Source organism: Atta colombica, unplaced genomic scaffold, assembly GCF_001594045.1.
Source record: "Atta colombica isolate Treedump-2 unplaced genomic scaffold, Acol1.0 scaffold65, whole genome shotgun sequence".
NCBI classification, from domain to species: domain Eukaryota; kingdom Metazoa; phylum Arthropoda; class Insecta; order Hymenoptera; family Formicidae; genus Atta; species Atta colombica.
The window spans coordinates 482,252-488,351 of NW_017259556.1; the positions used below are offsets into that span (position 1 = coordinate 482,252).

At 30.1% G+C, this 6,100-nt stretch overlaps 1 pseudogene; it reads right to left on the bottom strand.

Moving 5' to 3' along the window:
* Nucleotides 1-6,100, bottom strand: part of LOC108692189 — a 25,563-nt pseudogene that overhangs the window by 5,638 nt on the left and 13,825 nt on the right.

Consider the following 6,100-nt stretch of genomic DNA (forward strand, 5'->3'; position numbering starts at 1 on the left):
ATATATATTTTTTATTACTTTAGTTATACATGTGTACGATTATAACCTTTACATGATAAAAAGTAACAATAAAAGTAGCTAGAAACCATTATCTCAAAAATGTAACTGTGTTATGAACATTATTCATTATTAGAAGGAAATGTAACATTGTTATCCATTCGTTATCAAAAAAAGTATAACTTTTAATGGTATGGACGTTTAGAAATAACAATTTATTTGTCAACTTTGCTTATAATTTTAGTAAAGATAACGGCATTATATTTTTAAATTAGTAATGAGTCACATTTTACAAAAAGTAACAATAACGGAAACTTATTAAACTATTACTTTTATGAAGTAACGTTTTCAATCCGGAATAAATGTTTGACAATCATTGTATTGTAATAATATGACCTATGGATTAATCACAAAAGTCTTAATAAAAAATATTTAACTAACAATATTATATTTCAAAATATTTAACTAACAATATTATATTTCATTAAGTTTAAAATCAATAAAATTATATCAAATCTGCGCTTATTTTTATTCTCAACGATGCAATTTCTATTATTAATAACTCTTATTGCAATTGATATTGCCTTTTATGTATTTTTGCATAACATAAGTATATTATATCATATGAAGATTGCGAACTACATAAAATGTAGTTCGCAATCTTCATATGATATAATATACTTATGTTATGAAAAATGTAGCAAAGGAAATAGTTACCTCATGCTGCAAAATGTAGTTACTATATTGCCTATTAATTGAACTACTCCTACTATGACTGTGATGAAGAAGGAATCTATTGTGATATCGATTCTCCTAATCATATCGACAGCATAAGTAATAATCACATATAATCCAAACTAAATTGTTGTCAAAGAAAAGAGATTTAATATCACAAAAGGCTTCCATACTTCTGGTAAAAGTGTTGTTCTTTGGATACGCTTGAGCTTATTTTTCATATTCCAGCTTAAAGATGACCCCTTTTCAGCCTCTATATTTAAAACAACATTTGATTGATAATTTCTTGGCATTTCATAATTATTTGCCATTTTGTTGCAATTCCTCATTTCGGCAAATTCTTTTTGGAATTCTACCGTTTCCTGACGCAGACCACGAATTCGAAGTAGAGAGATTCGAGCTGCCTCATTTTTGTTTTTTAAAAGCAATCACTCAGGACTCTCACGGATGAAAAAAATATTGCATAACAGAAACAATATCGAAAGCATGATAAAAAATGCTGTTATCAGTCTCCAATTGTTCTAAAATAATATAAATTTGTTTAATGTATAAATTAATATGTATTAGATATTGTAACTGTTTTAATTTTTATAAAGATACATAAAAATTTAGAAATGGATTTTAACACATCCATTATTTTATATTAGATAAAATTTAATGTAATTAATTAAAATTTTTAATTGACAACATACTTTAATTTATTTTTCATTTTCTCATTATCAAAAATCTCTTACTTTTTTATATCTATAAAATTATTGGAAGCAACATAATATTTCTTTATTTCTTATCTGTGCAACAAATCCTAGAGAATAAACGACTAGAACTCCAACAGAAAGTGATGTATTCGGAGTAGTTGTAATTATTTCTCTCCATGAAGATATAGAGATTTCTGCTAAATAAATTTCGATAGAAGATGAGCTAAGATGGCAATTCCATGGCAATTCCTGAAAATTTGCAAAGCATTTCTAATTAATATGAATTAATTTTGTTTGTCTGATTATTAAGTAAACAGCCAGCTTAAAGAAAATTCTATTTTTCCTTTTTTACATTAATAAAAACTCTGGTTCACAAAATTGATAAAACTTGCATGTATATTATATTCTTTCAAAAATTTAATTAATTAATGAGTAATCTTTTAGGTTCCGGGCACAATAAATCGATCAAAAGAATAATAATACAACAATGTATTTTTCTTTCATTTATGTACACTCACTAGAAAGATTGCGATATTTCTTCGATGAATTTTGGAATTCTTGCTTTACAAGCAAGACTGACAATGAATTTCAAAATTGACGATTGAACGTAATTGAATAGACTCATAAGTAAGAACCAATCGCGCGGTGAGCAAACCACATTGTAAAATTGGACAAGACCTATCGAAAAAAAATTGTTGCAACTTTTCTTTTCTGCCGAGTATATACATGTTCACTCGCAGTAAAGAATATTATAAAGTTTTCGACATTAGTGAATTTGAACCGATCTGGATTAAATTAATGATATGTTTTACTATTAGTAGTTACATGTTTTACTATTAGTAGCGCATGTCAATTAATAATAAAGCATGTATTATCATAAATTTAACCCTGATTTACATCTACGGTTGAAATTAAGGGGATTTTAAAGCCGACTAAAACGATAGCCATATTGTAAATAACATAAAATCTGTCTATTTACATTTGAATGTAGTTTCAATATAGTTATATATTATTAATGAATTACAGACCACATATTGTATTATAATCAGATATATTTAGACATGAAAAAGAATAGTTAAGAATACAAATATTCAACAATACATCCAACACTAATAAAATATATTTAATAGTCAAATCAAGTTTTTAACATTATAAGATTAATAAATCGAGTATCACAAACATTAGAGCACTTATACTAAACTTATCCGTTATTGCAAAGTTTTTTTAAGTCCATTCTACAATGGACAGTAACAGTAATGAATTAAGGAGTAGAAATCAATTAATCGTAGTCGAATGAGAAGGATAATTAACTAAAATTAGTCGATTTCTACATCTATTCTTTAATTCACTATTACTACTGCCTATTGTAGAATGGGCTTTACAATGGGCTTTAATTTTACGATACGACCGCCATGATCTGTAAGCTCTCTTCAGATGAGACGAATGATATTCAAATATTAACAAGTTATCTCAACTCGAGTAATACTATCTTTTTAATTCGGAGCCATCTAATTAGTTTGAAGCAATTACTGGAAATTACTATTAAATAAACCGATAAAATTGCACAGTTTTTATATGAAGTAAATGCTGTCATGGCGTGACAGCTCTAGAGCGCCATATTAGATTAAGAAGTAGGTAAAGAAGATTTTTATCGAAATTTTTTGTCGTTCTCAACTTCTCTTCTTCACTAAGCATATTAATGTGTATATCTTAATCTTGGAAAATGATTTTCGAATCAGTAAAGCATATTAATGTGTATATTTTAATCTTGGAAAATGATTTTCGAATTAGTAAAAGAAGAAAAAAAAAATTGTTATACAAAAATTATATGGTTTAGTTGGTAATATAGGCGACTTTAAGATCCTCTTAAGGGGATGCTGGAGTTACCGACGGAATGTCATTTCGTATTTCTCAAACCAATTCGTTTTTCTTATACAGAATAAAAAATCCTTTTTCATAAAGAAAGAAAAAAACCTAAATATCTTTGGAAAAGTATAAATCGGTATTAAAAAATCCACAAAAAATTGTAAATTTCTGTTTTTTGCACCATGTAAGTTTTTCCTTCATATATTGCATTGTATGGAAAGTTCGTGCCGATGTTGAAGGAAACTTGAAATGCAGAAAATTTAAATTTTAGTACACATTTATTAAATTATATAGGTTAGTCGGCACGAACTTTTCGGACAACCCAATATAAGAGAAAATCCTGTAGTACCAAGCACTTTAAGTTTTTGTAGAATATCTTGGGCTTAACGAAAATTTAAAAAATAAAAGTTATTTGTTCAAATCATGCTTAATAAAAGGACAAAAGTCATTTTATCTAAATGTGAATACAAAGATTGATAATTAGTAGAAAGGAGAAAGTTAGAATTTGAGGTTGGGAAAAATTTATCTTGTAATATCGATTAGCTATAAATTTAGTTGATTTTTAGGAAAATGATTAATAATATAACAAGAAATCATTTTATTGTAGAATTGTAGATAAGTAGAAAAGTTAAATGAACATATTTTTATTTTAATTTTAATTTTTGCTAATAAATAAACCCTTAAACTGTAACCTCAATCTCATAAATCGCTGTTAAAATAACTAAAAATAACTTTCTTTACATCAATACGAGAAAAGAGGAAAATGAACTGAGAAGAATATGAAAGAGAATATAAAACAACAAACTGATAAGAAAATAATACAAAACAAGCTACTGTTATTTACATATTTTAAATATTATTTATTGGTGTGCTATTATGTTCTAAGATTAAAGAAAAGATTTTATGATTTAATTTCCTTTTATTAGCAGTTTATTAACAGTTTTATGGCAATTCGACAATTGTGTCGAATTGCCATAAAACTGTTAAGAGAGAGAACTTGACAAAATAAATTTTAGCATAAAAAATTTTTTATCTCTGAAGGAAATGAGAATTACACACACACACACGCACACACGCGCACACACACACACACACACATACACACACGCACGCACGCACACACACACGCACGCACACACACACGCACGCACGCACACACGCACGCACGCACACATACACACACACACACACACATCATATACATATACGCACTAACACATAGTGAATAAGAACCTGCCTAGCTATTCCATTAAATACGTCAGGAATATTTCTTTTTTTTGTAGTTTTTGTAGTTTTTGTAGTTTTTTATTTTGGAAACATTTTCATGTTGTTGTACATGTTGTACTATCCAAAGAACTGTTTAGTTTTCTTTTTGAGAAGAAAGTGTGAGATTTTCAATTTACTATTAAGTGTACAACTTTGCTTCCGCCGTTTTCCTATAGATGGCTTTAGCGGTAAGTGGTCGAAATAAATAGATCATAGACGTCATACAATAAACTTGGGCATCTGTCAACATAACTCCATAGAAACATTTGTGTCTGCATCATAAAGTTATTCTCGATTGAAAATGTCAGTGTACGAACCAAATTCTCGTCATTCATTTCGTTTGCAGGAGGTTTTAATTTTTTTCTTCAATATGAAGAAATCTGCGGCTGAGGCTCATCGAATGCTCTCAAATACTTATGGTGAGGCCGCTATTAGTGAAAGAACGTGTCGTAAGTGGTTTCAACGCTTCAAGAACGGTGATTTTGACGTCCAAGGTCATGCTCTATTTGGTGGGACCAGCTCGGCGAAATGTATTATGAACTGTTAAAACCGACTGAAACAATCACAGGCGATCGGTATCGAACGCAATTGATGCGTTTGAGCCGAGCATTGAAAGACAACGGCCGCAATACAACGAGAGACATGATAAAGTGATTTTGCAGCATGACAATGCTCGACCCCATGTTGCGAAAGTGGTCAAGACATACTTGGAAACATTGAAATGGGAAGTCCTACCCCACCCGCCGTCTCCAGACGTGGCTCCCTCTGACTATCACTTGTTTCGATCAATGGCACACGGCCTGGCTGACCAGCACTTCCGGTCTTATGAAGAAGTAAAAAATTGGATCGATTCGTGGATAGCCTCAAAAGATGACCAGTTTTTTCGACGCGGGATTTGTACGCTACCCGAAAGATGGGAGAAAGTAGTGGCCAGCGATGGAGAATACTTTGAATCATAAATGTATAACCAGTTTTTTACAATAAAGCCTCGAATTTCGGAAAAAAAACGGCGGAAGCAAAGTTGTACACCTTATAAATCAACTTTAATGTGCACAGATTATTGCGCTTATAAAAGAAGGTTTCTCTCAATCTTACATTGCAAGATAACTTGACATAAACTAATCAGAAGTTTCTCGTATTTCGTCTTATTATCAACAAACGAGAAATTTATATCTACGACGAGGATAAGATCGGAGATATATCACATCGACTGCACGAGAAGATTGTGCCATTGTAAATTTTATGTGCGATACTCAGTGATCACAGCTCGATGAATTGTGGAAGCAATCATGCCAAGCCGTCAAATTAGTGATCAAATGGTAAGAAATTGTTTGCATGCGGCAAATCGAAGATCTCGGAATTACTCTGTTGTACCAATGTTAAATATCTCAGCAAACAAAAATGGAATGGAATTGAAATGAATTGAATTCAGATTTTTAGAAATATTGATCCACGAATGTTAAAATGAATGCTTTTAAATCCTGAATGCATTTTTATTCATTTATAGAAATTGCATGGAGCATATTTCTATGCCTTTCAAT